Below are 19962 nucleotides of genomic sequence, written 5' to 3' on the forward strand. Positions count from 1 at the left end.
ATACCAATTCAAAGGGATACATGCACCCCAATGTTTATAGCAGTATTATCAACAATAGCCAGATTATGGAAAGAAACCAAATGTCCATTGACTGATGAATGTATAAAGAAGATGTGGGAGATTATATTTATATATAACCGACTGAACCACCCAGTTGCGCCAAGAGACAGACTCTTAACTGTAGAGAACAAAACTATGGTTACCAGGGGGAAGGTGGGTGGGGGGATGGGTGAAATAGGTTATGGGGATTAAGGAGTGCATTTGTTGTGATGAGCAGTAGGTAATGCATGCAAGTATTGACTCACTATATTATACACCATCTGAAGCTAATATTACACTATATATTAACCAACTGGAATTTAAATAAAAACTTAAAAAAAACCACCCCAGCTTTTAGATTCATTGATCTGTTCTACTGCTTTTTTTGGGGGGTGGGGATTCTATATTGTTTATTTCTGCTCCAATCTTTATTATTTCTGTTCTTTTACTGGCTTTGGGGTTTCATTGCTGCTCTGCTTCTAGTTTGTTTAGGTGTGTGGTTAGGTTTTGTATTTGGGATTTTTCTTGTGACTTGAGATAGGCCTGGATTGTAATGTATTTTCCTCTTATGACTGCTTTTGCTGCATCCCACAGGGTTTGGACCATCATGTTTTCATTTTCATTTGTTTCCATGTATTTTTAAATTTCCTCTTTAATTGCCTGGCTAACCCATTCATTCTTTAGTAGAATGTTCTCTAACCTCCATGCATTTGGAGGCTTTCCAACTTTTTTCTTGTGGTTGATTTCAAGTTTCATAGTGTTGTGATCTGAAAATATGCATGGTATGACCTCAATTTTTTTCTGTTTACTGAGGGCTGTTTTGTGACCCAGTATGTGATCTATCTTGGAGAATGTTCCATGTGCACTTGAGAAGAATGTGTATTCTGTTGCCTTTAGATGAAAAATTATGAGTATATCTGTCAAGTCCATCTGGTCCAGGGTATCATTCAAGGCCATTGTTTATTTATTGATTTTCTGCCTGGATGATCTGTCCATTGTTGTAAATGGAGTATTAGATTCCCTTGCAATTACTGTATTCTTATCAATAAGATTCCTTATGTATGTGATTAATTGATTTATATATTTGGGTTCTCTCAAGTTGGGGGCATAACCATTTACAATCGTTAGCTCTTCTTGGTGGGTAGAGCCCGCAATTTTGATATAATGCCCTTCTTCATCTTTTGTTACAGCTTTGGCTTAAAATGTAGACTGATATAAGTATGGGTACTCCAGCTTTCTTTTGAATCCCAGTAGCATGATAGATGGTTCTCCATCCCCTCATTTTCAATCTGTAGGTATCTTCCGGTCTAAAATGAGTCACTTGTAGACAGCATATAGAAGTACCCATTCTGATCCCCTATGTCTTTTGATTGGGGCATTTAGCCCATTTACATTCGGAGTTATTATTGAAAGATATGGATTTAGTGTCATTGTGTCTTTGCAGCATTCCACTGACAGAATCCCCCTTAGGATCTCTTGCAGGATTGGTGTAGTGGCCATGAACTTCTTCAGTTTTCGTTCATCTGGGAAAGTCTTTATCTCTCCTTCTATTCTGAATGACAACCTTGCTGGATAAAGCATTCTTGGCTGCATATATTTACTATTCAACACGTTGAATATTGCCTGCCACCCCTTTTGGCCTGCCAAGTTTCAGTGGACAGGTCTGCTACTACCCTTATGTGTCTACCTTGTAGATTAAGGCCCATTTGTTCCTAGCTGCTTTAAGAATCCTCTCTCTATTTTTGTATTTTGCCAGTTTCACTATGATATGCCATGGTGAAGACCTATTCTTGTTGAATCTGAAGCGAGTTCTTTGTGCCTCCTGGATTTAGATATCTGATTCTTTCCCCTGATTAGGAACATTCTCTTTGTCCCTTTATTCCTGTCACCGAAGAATGGGAAGATGTTAAGGAGCAAAGAGAGACTGTCATTTCACCAGACAATTCACCAGGAAATCTGTTCCATTTTGTTACATTGCAGGATGGAGAGGAGCTTAGAGAGAAGTGAATGCTCAAGGCTATATTTCACGGAGCCCCATCTGTACATGGTTGAGGTTATGGAAGCATCTTTAAAACAAGGAGGGAGCTGTGCCCCCAGGGAAGGTTTTGGTCTTACCTCCCCCATGAACTTGGGCCACTGTGTAAGTGCCACTGTCTGTATATAAACAACAGTAATAATCAGCCTTGTCCTCAGCCTGAAGCCCAGAGATGGTCAGGGTGGCTGTGTTGCCAGACTTGGAGCCAGAGAAATGATCAGGGATCCCTGAAGCCTGAGAATGTACATGATAAAACAGGAGTTTGGGGGATGTGGCTGAGAGCTGTTGGTACCAGGGGACATCCTTATAACCCTGAATGTCATTGTTGCTTCCAGAACAAGAGATGGTAATTGTCTGGCCCAGAGCCCAGACACTGAGAGAGACTGAGTCAGGGCAGACTGGGCCCAGGACCCTGAAAAAAGTAAAGCACACTCATTAGTGCAGTGCTGAAAGACTCTGATGATCCTGAGAAGGAGAGAAAGGATCAGCCCAGATGTCCCCATGGTCCCTTCCCTGGCGACCTCACCTGTGTCCTGAGTGAGGAGGGTGAGAAGGATCAGAGTCCAGGCCATGGTGGAGATGCCTCAAGAGCACTTCCTTCTGAGACTCTGATCCTGGGCCTGGCTCCCTCATGCCTCAATTATCTCCTCACCCTGCCTCGGAGAAGAGAGTGGCCTTTATGCTAATATGCTTCCTGCACCTGCCTCTCCTCAGCCCCTCAGATATGACCCTTCATTCTACATACTTCTGTATCCTTGGGCGGCAGAGCTTAGCTGAAAAGACTCAAACACTCTGACATGTTTTTTCTGGAAGTTAAGAACTTGAATGTTTTGTCAGATTTGTCCAGAAGACAATGATATCCTTATGCCCTCATAGTCATGAGCTCCAGGACCTTGTGTATTTCTTTCATGACATGACTGTGTCTCTGTGAGTATCCCAGGCCTGGGGCCCTTGCTTCTGTGTCCTCTGCTGGATGCCTACTTCTGAGGATCTCTGTACTATTAGAAATGTGTCACTGCCTGCCCCCATCAGTGGACCATGTGTTGTGAGTGGTGGTTGGTGGTGAGGTCTCCTCCAGCTGAAGGCTTGTTACCATCCTTCCCCTCTTTGTTTGTGCTGATGTATGTGCAACGTTGAAACCTGCCAGCTTATCAGTCGCCCCAGTCACTCGCTTGCATGCTACATGGAAGGTGTGGGTGAACCCCATGAAGGAAAAAGGAACATGCGCCAGGACATTCTGTACATTCCACTCATTAACATGCCAGTTGCCCTTCTTCAGCCTAAGATCCCAACCTAGAAATGAAGAATAAAGTTTACACTGTCAATGGTACATGATCTATGGAGAACTGAATTAGAATAGGGAAGTACAGGCTTGATAATGGGACATTTCTATGTTTCAGGGGGTCATTTGTTATAAGCTTTATATTATCCAGCTCTCATTCCATTTTATCTTTGATTTATTTTTCTGGCATTACTCTGTTTCCTTCACCTCACTCTGCCCAACAGTCACCATAAAACCAACCTCAGTGACCCTGGAACACCGAAGAAACAGTAGCATTTTAGAAATATTTCTTCCTATATCGTTCTTGTGAAGGTTTTAAAATTCTTTTTCAACTTTCCATTTTTTTCTAATGCCTGTTTTAAACAGATAAAATTGCCCAGATTGCAAGTACTGTTATCAGGATCAGGTTCCATTTAAGATATAGTAAGAAGACACCATGATTCCCCAATGAATGCTGCTTTAAGCCTGGAAAGAATGCAGCTATTTGAGCAGCTATGTAGGAGCTATTTGAGTCCCTAGAAAAAGATCCTACAAGGCAGATTGAGAATGACATTGACATTGCAGTAACAATCAATGCGGACCTTTCTATCTTACCTTCAGAATCCTTCAACCTCTCCTCAAGGCAGCTGGGAGGCAGCACCAGTCACCAGCTTAAGACAGAAAGAGATCCAGGAACACACCATTGTTCTGGGTTGACATGTGAGAAGGATGACTTCTAAAGCTCAAGCAAATTGGATATCCACCTTTTCTTTTCTTTTCTTTTCTTTTCTTTTCTTTTCTTCATTTTTTAAGTGTTTGTTTATTTTTGAGAGAGATAGAGAGAATGCAAGCAGGGAGGGTCAGAGAGAGGGGGAGATAGAGGGTTCGAAGCAGGCTCTGTGAGGACAGCAGGCAGTTCAATGTAGAGCTCGAACTCACAAACTGTGAGAACATGACCAGAGCCAAAGTCAGATGCTTAATTGACTGAGCTACCCAGGCGCCGCACACTTTTTCTTTTCCTTTAAATTTGATTCTCCTCCTTCTCTATGTCCCTGCCCACAGAAAGTGCTTTTGTAGTGAGAGAAATAACAGTGGTGTATTTGGGAACTTATTTTTCTCACGTTAGGATTTTGCACAAGAGACAATCCTCTCTGTCCTCGTGCAACTTGGCCCAGACATCAGCACTGTCAGGGGAAGTGCATGGCAGTGAAGATGAGCCAAGTCCTAGGTTTCTGTCCAGAAGACCAAAAGTAAGATCTACGGAACTGGAAATACTGGGGATGGGGAGATGTTGAAGAGGGAGAGGCCTGGGAAAGCAACGATGTCAATTATTGAGTCTTGGATCATCTCTGAGCTGCACTTGTGCAGTGTCTGATAGAAGAAGGATGGAATGTCATGGGGAATATAACTGAGGAAGTGGCTTCCACTAAAATCCCAGATATGACCTGTGAAGATCGTTGCGTTGTTTCCACTTAGGACAGATACAAATAGCAGAGCAAAGTGTTTGTAAACAGAACTGAAACAGAAAACACATTCAACAGAACACTGTTTGAAACTAGTAGCTTGTACACGACTGGGTAAAGTATCTGGTAAAACAAACAAACAAAAAACAAAAACAAGCAAAACCAACCCAACATCACCTGGAATTTAGAACTAGAATCACAGTTCCATAAAATAGCATTGAATAGATTCAGGATAGATGCCAAAATTACCCACTATAGGAGGAAAAATGAAAAGCTCAACCAGCGAGAAAGATGATGCTTAACCCAGTATGAAAGAAACATTGGAATTTGCTCACAAAGACTTTAAACCAGCTACTTAAAAACTAACACAAGAAAGGAGAAATTCTCTGAAAATTAGTGGAGAGACATCACATCTCAGCCAAGAAATAAAAGATATAATGAAGCACCAGTAAAAAGTACACTATGTGGAATTAACTACAGATTGGAAAATAAAAGACTAGTGACCTCAAAGTCATAGCAAGAAAATGTACAATCTAAAATACAAAGGGAAAAAAATGTTAAAGATCAATAACTATCAGTAAAGTGTGGAGTCTCATCAAATGTCCCAATATCCATACAATAGGTGATCCTCAAAAAGAAGACAGGAAACAGAAGGAGACCTGTAGATCCAGATGCTGAACAAATCCCAAGGACAACGAATATGAAGAAAACTATATTAAGGCACATTTTGCCTGATTCTATGTCGACCCCTTTCTAGACACCTCTTTGACTTCAAAACTATGCACTTACTAGTAAAATATCAACCAAGGAATTTTATTCCCTGATGATATTCAACTGGTGATGGGGGTGAGGAAAGCAAAAGTTAGAATGAGTGGAAGTTGCTACATAAGCAGGTAAATCTCCAGATCCCCTCTCCTTACTGTGCTGAGACAAATAGACCACATTCTACCTACCCCTCCCCTGATCAGATTTGTCTGGGAAGAGCATGAAACACATCTCTTGGGATCAGGGGAATCTAAGTAGAGTTGGCACTGTGGTATCATGATGACAACCTGGGTGTCATAAGAATGTTGAATCCTGTGACCACCTCCCTCAGATGATCATCCTCTTTCCAGTCTCTTTTCCTCAAGAAAGTGAAAAGCTCATTCATGAGGAAACAGACACCACTAAGGCGCTGGCCACACTAATATCAGCTCGAAATGCTTATGTGTCTCTGACCTGGATTCCTTTTGGTACTTTCCCATCTGAGCTAGGTTTTCTTGGCATGGCATAGCAGCAATGTCATGATCAGCCCTTGCAGAGAAGTGTTCTGGGACACCTCCCAGAGAAAATGCTGAGCCAGGCAGCAGAGAGCGTGGGGTCCTAACCTCTGACAATATTCCTGCTAGATACCCCGTAACTGGCCTACAGAAAGCAAGACCAGATGTTCAATTCTAAGGGTCTCTTTTTTTTCCCCTGAGCCTTGCTTGTCCCCTTCATTGGGGCTGTACTAAACTCCCAGGAAGCTCAACCAACACTGATCCTGAGGCTCTCTTAAGCTTAATGTATCCTGGGCTGTCACCAAATGGACACGTTATCCTTTCCTTTCTCAGCTAGTTTGTTGCTTTCTGCTTACTGTTTTAAATTCACGAAAGTTGGGGATGCATTGCCTAGGTGAAAACAGTGTATAAAAGATAAAAGGGATGAGTAATGCCAAATATCTCCAGGTATTAGTGAATTGTAGATTGTTCAGATGGCTGTGGTTTTTTTTAAGATGGCTATATTTGCATGGGTAATGTGGTTTCCATTAATTATTCTTTCTGAAACCATAAATATTTATTTTATGCACTCTTTCAGTTTGATAAGCTGCGTGATAAAAATTTTGTGAAACAAACTCAAGTATACCTGAGCATGTTTCCTTTACTTAACATGGAACTGACTGAGAACACATGTAGAAGAGAAAATTGTCGTGAACAACTAGAAGAAAAAGGAGAAAGCTCTGCCCTTGGGGGGATTTTGCTGTTGGTGGACACAAAATCACACAGAATCCTTGAGAAAGAAACTGGAAAAGAAAAAGAGCCAATGGCAGGAAATGCCCCTGTTTTACTGTTCTGATGAGACCGATGTCAAGGTCATGACATCCCTCCCATCTACCCCAGCATATTGAAATCCTATCTAAAAGGCAGGTAAAAAAGAAGGAATGCTGAGGCTGAATATGTACTTTTTGGAGGCTCAAAGAAGACACAAGAATATTGCCTGGCTACCTCCTAAGTAATTCCCTAAAAATGTACCTTGACAGTGTAAATGTAAATGCATATCTGAGAAATGGGATTGGAGAGGATGAAATTGTGTCTGATCAAATTAAAGGAGGCGGGAGTGTTGTTAAGATGGCAGAAGAGTAGGGTGACCTTAAGTTTGCCTCCTCCCTCAAACACAGCTAGATAAATATTAAGTCATTTTGAAAACCCAAGAAATCGATCTGAGGACTGAGAGAGCAAAATTGCACAACTAGAAGTAGAAAAACGGCCACCTGATGGAATGTAGGAGCCATGGAGAGTTGATTTGGGGGAGAAAAGAACTGGGGGTGCTGCAGGGTGGAAGGAGTCCTGGTCATGGGGAAAGGAGAGAGACAGAGAGGAAGAAAGCACACAGGGAATTGCACAACAATTGGTGGTGCTCCAGCGGATAAGGAAGGCAGAGACCTGGTTAGCAGGCAGGCAGCATAGGCTGAGGATCCCCTCGCATGGGGATAAACAGTTCCCCTGCTTGGAGTGCATTTGGGAGGGGCGGTGTGATCTCTCTGGGGACAAAAGAACTGGCAGCGTTAACATGCTGCCCGGTTCCCTAGCATGGGAACAAAGACACCTGCTGAGGGCAGCAAAACTTGGTGCAGGCTATGTGCTGCACTTTACTATAAACTCTGAACCACTGTGCAGTTGTGCCATTGCTTTTCCGGGACAAACCAGCACCGGCTACAGTGCAGCTATACTCTCCCCTAAAGGATCAGCTCCGGTCTGCCCCACGGATTTCTAAAAATAGGATTTTAGAAACACAGCCGCACACCTGAGATAAAACAAAGGCGTACCGTGCCGCCTGGCAGGCATGCAGCTCCGACACAGGCAGGGTGAAAGGCAGGGATCTAATGGAAGCAGGGGACAGAAAAGAGGTGTTTGTTTGGTCTTCCATGAGGGCTTCCTGAAGAGTGGTATCTTTGAACTCTGGGCTCTGGAATGCGAGAGCAGGGGTCCACCATTTCTGCCTGGCTCATCAGCTCTGACAGGCTCCAGTGAGCAAAACAGCGCCACCCAGTGGAGGCTAGAATCGCTTACACCATGCCTGGCTCCACTAAGCTCTACACCACTAGGCTCTGCAGGTGCATTTCCACTAGGGCAAGTCAGCCTGAGTATCAGCACGGCAGGCTCCACCTGCCTGTTGCAGAAGACCAGCAATAACCTCTGAGACGCACAAAATCTACAGATCATAGAGTGCTGCAAAGCTTCAGATCTAGCAGTGATAGGATCTAGCTTCCTACTTCTGGGGGCGGGGGATGGGGGGGCTCAGATCTGGTTTCTTTTAAGAAGAAGGCCAAAAGACAACTAAGATCTAACTTCCTTTTTTTATTAATTTTTTTGGACCTCTTCTTTTTTTATGTTTTGATTTCATCTTTTAATTTCTTAAAATGCACAACAAAATATATATTGTCATCATAATTTTTTTCAGTGTATATTTATATCTTTTTTAACACTCTAGTTTATAATAAAATACATTCTTTTCAACTCACATATTTCTTAAAAATAATTAGTAATTATTTCCATCACTTAGGGAGAATGCTATGTAACGTATTTTTAAAAACCATCTAAATATGTAATCAGCAAGTGCATGGTATAACATTTTTGAATTAATGTATATATCCTATACCTAAGAGTTCTTTGAAAGGTTCTAATTAATTAATATTCCATTTAAAAGTATGTCACCGGGAAAAAAATCATATTTCAGGAGCTAATCTTAAACTATGGCAACCTGATTATTGTTCACTTCCCCTCCAACTTCCAAATCTAAATTGTTACTGAGCCAAGCAGTTCTGGTGAATATAAGCTGACTGGGTAAGAGTTAAGCCATAGGTTGTTTGGTCCCCAGAAAGAGGACTGGGGCGCTGCTTCCTTCTCTGTGACCTGGCCAGTCCACAGAAGTGCTACAGTGGAGCTCAGGGAATGGACCCCAGCACTAACATCAGAACAAACAAGACATTCAGCTCTGTGTGGATCTAGCAAAGAGAGTGGAGACTGGTTTATTCACTGACAAAGATAAAATTAAGTTAGTTACAAATATAGAAGCTAGGTAAATGGAAAATCTATTAAAGAATACAATTCCTTACTCCAGATAACAGTCTCCCCTTGCAATATGATTCCAAAGGTCCAGGGTCCTCTTTGTCTTTCAGGAATTGCATAATTCCTGTCATTAAGAACCTACCAGTTAACAGATTTAAGCCTCAAATCAGCAAATTGAACAAAATAGCAGTCAACATGAAGGACTCCAGGAACCACACAGAAAAAAGAAATAAGTAGCACAATTAGAACATAAGCCCCTTGTACTGAATTGTCTCTCATCACCTTGGGGTCATGACTCCTTCTGGGACCTCCTCTGCATTTTAGAGCAGCTTGGAGCTGTATTTTTCAGAGTCTTCTTTCCTGTTTAGTTTTAAGAGTTTTCTCCAGGAGAACTTCAGTGAGAATGTAAAAGTGGAATGGAAGGTTGCAACCATGATATTCACAGCAGCCTCTTGGTACACACTTGACGAGTGTCTACTTCACTACCACAGACAGTAAGAAAGACCCTGCTTGGGAATTCAACTCAACACTCTTGAGAATGGCTTAATTTCCTGATTGCACTTCGGCGAACCAACTTCTTAGGTGCTTCAGGCTGAGTTCCTAAGTGTTTGCTCCCCTGACCTTCCTGCTACAGATTATCTGATTTTTTAGAGTATCTTCCTGGACCTTCATTTCTCCAGCTTTTCCAATATTCAAATAAACACTCATTCCTCTACTCTACCTTTATTCCCAAATACACATAGTGGATCTGTTCTTAGATAGAACTCAAACTGTTACACCTAGTTCTGCACTGATGGCACAGAGCCTGCTTGGGATTCTGTCACTCCCTCTCTCTGCCCCTCCAAAGCTTGTTCCCTCTCTCTCTCTCTCTCTCTCTCTCAAAATAAATAAATAAAAAAAACCTGTTACACCCAGTGAAATAAAAGATCCAAGTACAACATCACTATATATACATATATATATATATATATATATATATATATATATATATCACTATATCTGTCTATTATCTATCTATCTATCTATCTATCTATCTATCTATCTATTTTTTCTATCTATGATCATGACTGACCAGAAATAGACCCCACAAGTGGGGCAGTAGTATGGTTTTGCCAGCAGATTATCTGGTCATGCATCTGGTTAACCATATACATTATAAAGCTTAAAAATGATTTTGAAAAAAATATTCAATACATGACTTAAGGGGTGGACACTTAAGGACCTGAAAACCAAGTGCATAAAATGTCACAAAAAGAACAGTAAACATGTTGTAATACAAATACTAGAAAATAAAAGGTACTTGGAGGATATTTACATGTAGACCTAAGAGTTCAAAGAATGGCAAAGATTAAACAAGTACTCAAAGAAAAGGTCCCTTGTTTTGAAGAGGACTCCAGATCAAAAGTCATATCAAAATCTATTGAATTTGATAAACAAGTGCACACAGAGGCATATACTGATAAAAGTATTGAATTCTAAAAATAATGAAAAAATGTTGTTGTTTTTTAAACTCTCTTTCTTGTAGAAAGAGCGAGAGAGAAAAAAATCATATATTCCTTGTACTTGTCTGCCACACTGCTATCTGCCAGGTAGTACCTTCCTTCTGCAGTTTTTTCAAACATTCCATCTTCAGAGAATCTTTTACCTGGCCAAGAGGTCATCGGCTAGTCAAGGGCAAAGAAATCATTCTTCCTCAGCATTCCTAGCCTTAAATTCAACAGAAGTCTTGATAATTTGAATCTTAAACATTCTCTGAATATTTATTTATTTATTTATTTATTTATTTATTTATTTTAATTTTATTTTTTACTTTTTATTTTTTAAAATTCACATCCAAATTAGTTAGCATATAGTGAAACAATAATTTCAGGAGTAGATTCCTTAATGCCCCTTACCATTTAGCCTGTCCTCATACACCCCCTCCAGGAACCCTCTGATTGTTCTCCATATTTATGAGTGTCTTCTGTTTTGTCCCCCTCTCTATTTTTATATTATTTTTGTTTCCCTTCCCTTATGTTCATCTGTTTTGTCTCTTAAAGTCCTCCTATGAGTGAAGTCATATGATTTTTGTCTTTCTCTGACTGACTAATTTCACTTAGCATAATACCCTCCAGTTCCATCCATGTAGTTGCAAATGGCAAGATTTCATTCTTTTTGATTGCCAAGTATATACATTGTATATACATACCACATCTTCTTTATCCATTCATCCATTGAGGGACATTTGGGCTCTTTCCATACTTTGGCTATTGTTGATAGTGCTGCTATAAACATTAGGGTGCATGTGTCCCTTCGAGACAGTACACCTGTATCCCATGGATCAATGCCTAGTAGTGCACTTGCTGGGTCGTAGCGTAGTTCTATTTCTAATTTTTTGAAGAACCTCCATACTGTTTTCCAGAGTGGCTGCACCAGCTTGCATTCCCACCAACAATGCAAAAGAGATCCTCTTTCTCTGCATCCTCCCCAACATCTGTTGTTGCCTGAGTTGTTAATGTTAGCCATTCTGACAAGTGTAAGGTGGTATCTCATTGTGGTTTTGATTTGTATTTCCCTGATGATGAGTGATGTGCAGCATTTTTTCATGGGTCAGTTGGCCATCTGGATGTCTTCTTTGGAGAAGTGTCTATTCATGTCTTTTGTCCATTTCTTCACTGGATTATTTGTTTTTTTAGGTGTTGAGTTTGGTAAGTTCTTTTTTTTTTTTTTTTTTAAATTTTTTTTTTTTTCAACGTTTTTTATTTATTTTTGGGACAGAGAGAGACAGAGCATGAACGGGGGAGGGGCAGAGAGAGAGGGAGACACAGAATCGGAAGCAAGCTCCAGGCTCCGAGCCATCAGCCCAGAGCCTGATGCGGGGCTCGAACTCACGGACCGCGAGATCGTGACCTGGCTGAAGTCGGACGCTTAACCGACTGCGCCACCCAGGCGCCCCGAGTTTGGTAAGTTCTTTATAGATTTTGTAACTAACCTTTTATCTGATATGTCATTTTCAAATATCTCCTCCCATTCTGTCTATTGCCTTTTAGTTTGCTGATTGTTTCCTTCGCTGTGCAGAGGTTTTTATTTTGATGAGGTACCAGTAGTTCATTTTTGCTTTTGTTTCCCTTGCCTCCAGAGACGTGTTGAGTAAGAAGTTGCTGCAGCCAAGATCAAAGAGGTTTTTGCCTGCTTTCTCCTCTAGGACTTTGATGGCTTCCTGTCTTACATTGAAGTCTTTCATCAATTTTGAGTTTATTTTTGTGTATGGCATAAGAAAGTGGTCCAGGTTCATTCTTCTGCACGTCGCTGTCCAGTTTTCCCAGCACCACTTGCTGAAGAGACTGTCTTTATTCCATTGGATATTCTTTCCTGCTTTGTCAAAGATTAGTTGGCTATACATTTGTGGGTCCATTTCTGGGTTCTCTCTTCTGTTCCATTGATCTGTCTGTTCTTGTGCCAGTACCATACTGTCTTGATGATTACAGCTTTGTAGTAGCTTGAAGTCTGGGATTGTGATGCCTCCTGCTTTGGTTTTCTTTTTCAAGATTGCTTTGGCTATTCGGGGTCTTTTCTACTTCCAAACAAATTTTAGGATTATTTGTTCTAGCTCTGTGAAGAATGCTGGTGTTACTTTGATAGGGATTGCATTGAATATGTAGATTGCTTTGGGTAGTATCGACATTTTAACAATATTTATTCTTCCTATCCAGGAGCATGGAATCTTTTTCCAGTTTTTGTGTCTTCTTCAATTTCTTTCATAAGCTTTCTATAGTTTTCAGTGTATAGATTTTTTACCTCTTTAGTTAGATTTATTCCTAGGTATTTTATGTTTTTTTTGTGCAACTGTAAAAGGGATCGATTCCTTGATTTCTTTTTAAATTTTTTTTTCAACGTTTTTTATTTATTTTTGGGACAGAGACAGAGCATGAACGGGGGAGGGGCAGAGAGAGAGGGAGACACAGAATCGGAAACAGTCGATTCCTTGATTTCTGTTTCTGTCGCTTCATTGTTGGTGTATAGGAATGCACCCGATATCTGTGCATTGATTTTATATCCTGCAACTTTGCTGAATTAATGAATCAGTTCTAGCAGTTTTTTGGTGGAATCTTTTGGGTTTTCCATATAGAGTATCATGTCCTCTGCGAAGAGTGAAAGTTTGACCTCCTCCTGGGTGATTTGGATGCATTTTGTTTCTTTGTGTGGTCTGATTCCTGAGGCTAATACTATGTTGAATAGCAGTGGCGAGAGTGGACATCCCTGTCTTGTTCCTGACCTCAGGGGGAAAGCTCTCAGTTTTTCCCCATTGAGGAGGATATTAGCATTGGGTTGTTCTTATATGGCTTTTATGATCTTGAGGTATGATCCTTCTATCCCTACTTTCTTGAGGGTTTTTATCCAGAAAGGATGCTGTAATTTGTCAAATGCCTTCTCTGCATCTATTGAGAGGATCATGTGGTTCTTGTCCTTTCTTTTATTGATGTGATGAATCACGTTAATTGTTTTGCAGATATTGAACCAGCCCTACATCCCAGGTGTAAATCCCACTTGGTCGTGATGAATAATTTTTGTAATGTATTGTTGGATCCAGTTGGCTAATATCTTGTTGAGGATTTTTGCATCCATGTTCATCAGGGAAATTGGTCTATAGTTCTCCTTTTTAGTGGGGTCTCTGTCTGGTTTTGGAATCAAGGTAACGCTGGCTTCATAGAAAGAGTTTGGAAGTTTTCCTTCCATTTCTATGTTTTGGAACAGTTTCAAGAGAATAGGTGTTAACTCTTCCTTAAATGTTTGGTAGAATTCCCCTGGAAAGCCATCTGGCCCTGGACTCTTGTTTTTTGGCAGATGTTTGATTACTAATTTGATTTCCTTACTGGTTATGGGTCTGTTCAAATTTTCTATTTCTTCCTGTTTCAGTTTTGGTAGTGTATATGTTTCTAAGAAGTTGTCCATTTCTTCCAGATTGCCCATTTTATTGGCATATAATTGCTCATAATATTCTCTTATGATTGTTTTTATTTCTGTTGTGTTGGCTGTAATCTCTCCTCTTTCATTCTTGATTTATTTGGGTCCTTTCCTTTTTCTTCTTAATCAACTGGCTAGTGGTTTATCAGTTTGTGAATTCTTTCAAAGAACCAGCCTCTGATTTCATTGATCTGGTCTACTGTTTTTGGTTTTTTTTTTTTTTTTTGGTTTCAATAGCATTAATTTCTGTTCTGATATTTATTATTTCCTGTCTTCTGCTGGTTTTGGGTTTTATTTGCTGTTCTTTTTCCAGCTCCTTAAGGGGTAAGGTTAGGTTGTGTATCTCAGATCTTTCTTCCTTCTTTAGGAAGGCCTGGATTACTATATATTTTCCTCTTATGACCCCCTTTCCTGCATCCCAGAGGTTTTGGGTTGTGGTGTTATCGTTTTCATTGACTTCCATATACTTTTTAATTTCCTCTTTAACTTCTTAGTTAGCCCATTCATTCTTTAGTAAGATGTTCTTCAGTCTCCAAGTATTTGTTACCTTCCCAAATTTTTTCTTGTGGTTGATTTTGAGTTTCATAGCGTTGTGGTCTGAAAATATGCATGGTAGATCTCAATCTTTTTGTACTTACTTAGGGCTGATTTTTGTCCCAGTATATGGTCTATTCTGGAGAACGTTCCATGTGCACTGGAGAAGAATGTATATTCTGCTGCTTTAGGGTGGAATGTTCTGAATATATCTGTTAAGTCCATCTGGACCTCTTCTTAAGATAGCCATTACTCCCAGGAGCAAGAATAAAACAGGCTTTCTTAACACTCACACACAAATACAAAACAGTGAATCAGACAAAAGGACACAAGAGGAATTCACCGCAAAAGAAAGAACAGGAAGAAGTCACAGCAGGGATTTAACCAATACAGAAACTAGTAAGATGTTTGAGCCAGAATTTATTTTATTTTATTTTTTTAAATGTTTATTTGTTTTTGACAGAGAGAGAGAGAGAGAGAACATGGGAGGGACAGAGGGAGACTGAGACACCAAATCTGAAACAGGCTCCAGGCTCTGAACCATCAGCACAGAGCCCGTCGCAGGACTTGAAACCACAAGCTGTGAGATCATGACTTTGGCTGAAGTCAGACACTTAACTGCCTGAACCACGCAGGAGCCCCTGAACCAGAATTTAAAACAGTAATCATAAGGATCCTAGCTGGGTTTGAGAAAAGCATAGAAGACACTAGAGAATCCCTTACTGCAGAGATTAAAGAAGTAGTCAGTCTGAAATAAAAAACACTGAAACTGATATGGATGCAATGACAATGAGGATGGATGAAGCAGAGGATATAGTAGATAAAATTTTGGAAAATAATATTCTGAATATAAGTGGGTATGAAAATTATTGTATCATGAATGTAGACTTATTGACCTCAATGACTCCTTAAAGCCTAATAACATTCGTTTCATAGGAATCCCAGAAAAGAAAGATAAAGAAGCAGATGGTTTACTTAAGCAAATCATAGCTTAAAACCTCCCTAATCAGAGGAAGGAAACAGACATCAACATTTATAAGCACAGAGAATTCCCATTATATACAACAAAAGCTGGCCATCACCCAGAGGCATCAGAATCAAATTGACAAAACAAAACAAAACAAAAACAACAAACAAACAAACAAAAACCAGAAAACGATGGAATCCTGAAAACCGCAAGGGAAAAAAAGTCCTTATCCTACAAGAGAAGACAAATCAGGTTTGCAGTAGATCTGTCCACAGAAATCTGGCAGGCCAGAAGGGAGTGCCAAAATCTATTCAACGTGCTGAATGGGAAAAATACTCAGCCAAGAATACTTTATCAGGCAAGGCTGTCATTCAGAATAGAAGGAGAAATAAAGAGTTTCCCAAACAAAAACTAAAGGAGTTCATGACACTAAACCAGCCCTGCAAGAAATAGTAAAGGGGACTCTTTGAGTGGGTAAAACAAGACCAAAAGCAACAAAGACTAGAAAGGAAAAGAGAACATCACCAGAAACATCAACTTTACAGGCAACACAATGGCATGAAATTCATGTCAATCAGTAATCACCCAGAATTTAAATGGACAAAATGCTCCAATCAAAAGACATAGGGTAACAGAATGCATTAAACAAACAAACAAAACAAAAAACAAAAAAAAAAAAACAAGACTCATCTCTATGCTGCCTTCAAAAGACTCATTTTAGACCTAAAGACATCTTCAGATGGCAAGTGAGGATATGGAGAACCATCTATCATGCTGATGGATGTTCATGTACAAATGAAATAGAGTTATGAAAATGTATTTTTCATTCTTCCTGTGAATTCTTATCATCAATGGAATTTCAGGGTCAGTTTCGATTGATGTCTTTTCTCTTCTCCTCTCTTCTCCTCTCTTCTCTTTTCTTCTCTTCTTTCCCTTCCCTTCCCTTCCCTTCCCTTCCCTTCCCTTCCCTTCCCTTCCTGTCCCTTCCCTTCTCCCCTCCTTTCCCCTCCCCTCCCCTTCCCTTCTTTCCTCCCGTCCCCTCCCCTCATCTTTTTTTTTAAATTTTTTTTTAACATTTATTTTTGAGAGACAGAGAGACAGAGCACAAGTCGGGGAAGGGCAGAGAGAGAATGAGACACAGAATCCCAAGCAGGCTCCAGTCTCTGAGCTGTCAGCACAGAGCATGATACGGGGCTCGAACTCACAAACCCTGAGATCATGACCTGAGCCAGAGTCTGTCGCCCAACCAACTGACCCATCCGGGTGCCCTACCCCTCATCTCTCCTTTCTTCTTTCTTTCTTTCTTTCTTTCTTTCTTTCTTTCTTTCTTTCTTCCTTCCTTCCTTCCTTCCTTCCTTCCTTCCTTCCTTCTTTCCTTCCTTCCTTCCTTCCCCCCCTCCTCTTTCTTTCACTTATTTTGGCTCCTATTTTCCTACTTCCTCATTGGAAAGTTTGATAGAATGCCAGACGACTATCATTATAAAGGACCAGCATGAGAGATTGGCCTGGATTCTTCTGGTACAACAGTGGATATCTCCCTGATAGTACATCTCCAGGGCAAATGATTGTTGCTATATGTCCCAAGCCCACTGACACTGAGGGTGGCTGAGTCAGCCCACTGCAGGCCACAGAGCCTGAAAAGACAGAGCAGAACAGGTTGTTGTGAGGTCCAAGGATTCATTCCCTAGGTCCCAATACTGAGGCTGTGCTGGGGCTGTGCTCATGTTTTGGGGCAGGCCTAGCTCAGATCCTGTGGGGACTGAGCATGTGGGCAGGGCCCAGGGGCAGCACTTGTGCAAAGAGTGAGGCAGGGGGGCAGGAGAGGGGTCCAGGCCATGGTGGGGAAACAAAGAGCTCTGCCTCCTGTGACCCAAACAAAGGGCACTGTTGGGTCCAGGCCCTTCCAGTGGCCTTGAGTCAATGAGTGTTCGAAATTATGCAAAGTCCCTCCACTTCAGGGACTCCTAATTGACAAACCAGTGGTGAGATCAGAACATGTGACTGAAGAGGAAGACGATAGCCTCCAGCATCCTGCAATCAGCTATCAGGTAAAAGGAAACAGCCTTGGCTTCCAATTTCTGGGATCAGTCACCTTCTTGGGGTCAGGCCACATGACAACTATCTCACACAAGTGTGTTGGAATCAGTCCTTGGCTCCCACCGTGGTCTTTCAGGTGCCTGGCTATGGGGCTGGGTCGGGTCCTCTAAGATACACAGACAACACGTGATTCAGGGAAAGGTGTTCCTGTGGCCTCATTACCTTCCTCCTTCTGCTTCATGTCTCCTCTGGCTCCGCCAGACCCATATGGTCCCAAAGTTGGCATGTCATTAGAATGTGGGACTTTATCCTTAGAATTTTCATCTGTCATTTTGTCTGTGAGATTCACTTGTTCAACAACACCTGTGCTCAGGTGCAGTAAGAGGCAATTTCCAGGTACTAAGTCAGTTTCTCTTGGCAGCCACTTGGCACACTAAGGGGCCTGCAGGAGGAAGCTGCTGAAGTAGGGACAGGTTTGTCACAGTTGTGCTCAGCCCAGGGAACTCCCCAGTTCACCTGGGGGCTGAGGCCACTCAGGGAAGTGATTGTTACCCTCCCATTCCCCCTTACCACCTAAAGCCACAGGGAGACTAGGATGCTACTTGTGGCTCTGGTCCTGGTCTCCTGTCTCGTCCCCCACGGATGACCTGTCCCTGCTTTCCTCAACGCTCCGCAGACTGGCTGAGCTGAGCAGGAACATGAGGGAGAGGTACACCTGACAGGAAAGGGAGGTTTGGAGAGGCATGCTGGTTCCCAGTCCCTGAGACGCAGAGAGAGAGCAGAGGCTGGCAGGTGCAAGGCAGCTGCACCAGGTGAAGAAGGCCACCCAGGCTGAGAGGGGATGTGGGACAACCTCAGTCAGAATGTTCCAGGTCCTGAAGGAGACAGCTTCTTCTTCTCACTTCTGCCGGATACCAGTTGTGGAGGGGGCACTGCTAAACTTGACCATGGGGCCCCCTGAAGACCAGGGAGGTGACAGCCCATTCATTGTCATGTTTTTTTTTTTTTAACTTTTTAATTTTTTTTTTTTTTTTTCAACGTTTATTTATTTTTGGGACAGAGAGAGACAGAGCATGAACGGGGGAGGGACAGAGAGAGAGGGAGACACAGAATCGGAAACAGGCTCCAGGCTCTGAGCCATCAGCCCAGAGCCTGACGCGGGGCTCGAACTCACGGACCGTGAGATCGTGACCTGGCTGAAGTCGGACGCTTAACCGACTGCGCCACCCAGGCGCCCATTTTTTTTTTTTTTTAACTTTTTAATGTTTCTTATTTTTGAGTGAGAGAGAGACAGAGCACGAGCGGGGGAGGGGCAGAGAGAGAGGGAGACACAGATCCTAAGCAGGCTCCAGGCTCCCAGCTGTCAGCACAGAGCCCGACATGGGGCTCGAACTCACAGACTGGGAGATCATGACCTGAGCAGAAGTCGGATGCTCAACCCACTCAGCCACCCAGGCGCCCTTCATTCATTGTCATGTTAATGAACACATCTAATGTGGAAATCTCCAGACTATAATTCTCTAGAGGGAACTTTTCATGATCCTTTAACCTGATAAATCCCTGGAAATATTATTTTGGTCACAGGGATTTCCATTAACATCTTCTTTGTAGTTCATCATGTCAATAAGTAAATTTTTTATAAATATTCTAATTGTACATGCCATACTTTGGTGAGGAGGAAATTATTTTTTAACCTATGTCTCCCATTGCCATGAAGGTAATGCTCTGATTCAAGCCAGAGGGGAAACTGCAGAAGCTTCTGTTTTTCCTTATTAATACCTCATTTGTAGTTTTTACCTCATACAATGGCTCTAAAAATCAATTTCAAAACCATACATCAAAGAATCATGAAGAGAAATTCAGCTTATTCATTCATCTTTCCTTTCAGAGTGACAGGCGAGGCCCAAATACAGGCACAACGTCCATGCAGGGTCAGCGTGGGCATGAGTGTGAGGCCATGTGGGTCAGGCCTGAGCTAAAGGTAAGGCCTGCCTGGTGCAGGTGATGGGATTGGGGCAGCGGGAGGACATGGCACCAGGAGAAAGACCCCAGATGGGACCCACAATGGTCTGCACTTCCTTCACGGTTTCTGTAAAATCTAAGGAAGGAAGGGCCTGGGGCAGGAGGGGCCTGGTCCCCTTTTCAAGAAGCGTCAGGCAGCCCTTGATGATGTGTGGACACCTTATCCAGGAACCAAAGGAGATGCTGCCTTGTGGCCCATTCAGGCTGTCTGTACCCAAGGGAAGAGGAATTCCTGCAGGACTGTGCCGAGACAGCTGTCTCCCCTCCTAAGTGACATGTGATTACATCTGGGGCCCATGTGATGTATAATGACATCCTAAATCTTTATCACCTACTGTAAATCCTGACTCCAG

At 41.8% G+C, this 19962-nt stretch overlaps 1 protein-coding gene, 1 long non-coding RNA gene and 2 gene segments (V, D, J or C); 1 reads left to right on the forward strand and 3 right to left on the reverse strand.

The window, feature by feature from the left end:
* The window catches only part of LOC144613894 (immunoglobulin lambda-1 light chain-like), a 429142-nt gene that overhangs the window by 186071 nt on the left and 223109 nt on the right, over nt 1-19962 (reverse strand).
* LOC132675490 (immunoglobulin lambda-1 light chain-like) overlaps nt 1-19962 on the reverse strand; it is a 500428-nt gene that overhangs the window by 177532 nt on the left and 302934 nt on the right. The gene's annotated exons all lie outside the window — the stretch shown is intronic.
* Nucleotides 1-19962, reverse strand: part of LOC132675035 (Ig lambda-1 chain V regions MOPC 104E/RPC20/J558/S104-like) — a 333884-nt gene that overhangs the window by 167752 nt on the left and 146170 nt on the right.
* LOC144613896 (uncharacterized) overlaps nt 1-19962 on the forward strand; it is a 173963-nt gene that overhangs the window by 126418 nt on the left and 27583 nt on the right. The window contains exon 5 of one of the 2 annotated variants that reach the window (XR_013551336.1): nt 17509-17598. The exons of the other annotated variant lie outside the window; for it this stretch is intronic. This is a non-coding gene — a long non-coding RNA (uncharacterized LOC144613896). The remainder of the gene's footprint in view (nt 1-17508; nt 17599-19962) is intronic. 2 annotated transcript variants of the gene reach the window in all.

This window comes from Panthera onca, chromosome D3 (genome assembly GCF_046562875.1).
Source record: "Panthera onca isolate mPanOnc1 chromosome D3, mPanOnc1 haplotype 2, whole genome shotgun sequence".
In the NCBI taxonomy this organism is placed as follows: domain Eukaryota; kingdom Metazoa; phylum Chordata; class Mammalia; order Carnivora; family Felidae; genus Panthera; species Panthera onca.